Consider the following 1,313-nt stretch of genomic DNA (forward strand, 5'->3'; position numbering starts at 1 on the left):
ATTTCTTGGAAATGCGTCTGTTGGTTACAGCAAAGTTCACTTTAGACAGGGTGTTCATTTAAAAATACACTCTATGAAGACTTTCTTTGGGTATCTTTGTCTATTTCCCCAACCTTTTGCTTATCAACAAAGAGAAAAAGAAATGAATAGTATTTTTAGGAAAGAGCACAACTCATCCAGCCTTTTTGTTGTGTTTTTAACTCTGCTGATGCCAATCACACTTCAAATTAAATGATGATGCTCAAGAACATGGAAACAGCCCAAATGTCCAACCACAATTGAATGGATTGAGAAATTATGGCACATCCACATGATGGAATACTATGCAGCATGCAGGAGCAATGATTTTAAAAATCAGTACCTGAACAAGGCGGCCGAGCGGCAGACGCAAAGATGCAGATCTTTGTGAAGACCCAAGACCATCACTCCTGAGGTCGAGCCCAGTGACACCATCGAGAATGTCAAAGCCAAAATCCAAGACAAGGAGGGCATCCCTTCTGACCAGCAGCATCTGATATTTGCAGGCAGACAGCTAGAGGAAGGCCGTGCTCTCTCAGGCTACAAGATCCAGAAAGAGTCCACCCTGCATCTGGTGCTGCGTCTGTGTGGTGGCATTATCGAGCTTTCCTTGCACCAGCTCGCCCAGAAGTATAACTGCAACAAGATGATCTGCCACAAGTGTTATGCTCACCTGCATCCCCATGCTGTCGATTGCCGCAAGAAGAAGTGTGGGCACACCAACAAACTGCACCCCAAGAAGGTCAAATAAAAGTCCCCTCTTCACTGGCTCCCTTGCCTCTTGCAGGTGGCCTTCTTTTGAGCCCCATGACCCTGGGCCCTCAATAAAGTCTCTTTCACTGAACTGAAAAAAAAAAAATCAGTACCTAACTTGGAGGGACTGGAGAGCATCATGCTAAGTGAACTAACTCAGACGTATAAGGACAAATACTGTATAAGACTATTATTGTAGAAAGATGTGTATGAGGATCCAAGGGGGGGTGGAGGGGAGGAGCAGAGGGGTGAGGACGGGCAGAGGGTTAATCATAAGGTTGCACAATTTGATAGGTAGAGGGAGGGGTGGGTAAAGGAAATGAGAAAGATCCGGTGTGAAAAACAATGGATACAAACTCTGTAAGCAAGTCAGTATACAATAGAAATTTCATTTAAAACAACAACAATAAAATTTAAATGATAATGGAATATTATAAAGGATTATCTTAGAACCTGTGAGATCTCAACTAGGCTTGAAGGTCAAACTACATGTGTTACATTTTCAAACTAAGAATAGACCATAAGGTATGCAGATCTCAAGG

At 43.0% G+C, this 1,313-nt stretch overlaps 1 pseudogene; it reads left to right on the forward strand.

Annotated features, from left to right (window-relative positions):
• Positions 1–393: 393 nt before the first annotated feature.
• Positions 394–769, forward strand: LOC102859122 (annotated as a pseudogene).
• The last annotated feature ends 544 nt before the right edge of the window (positions 770–1,313 follow it).

This window comes from Elephantulus edwardii, unplaced genomic scaffold (genome assembly GCF_000299155.1).
Source record: "Elephantulus edwardii isolate Elephantulus edwardi_28Jun2011 unplaced genomic scaffold, EleEdw1.0 scaffold00242, whole genome shotgun sequence".
NCBI lineage: Eukaryota > Metazoa > Chordata > Mammalia > Macroscelidea > Macroscelididae > Elephantulus > Elephantulus edwardii.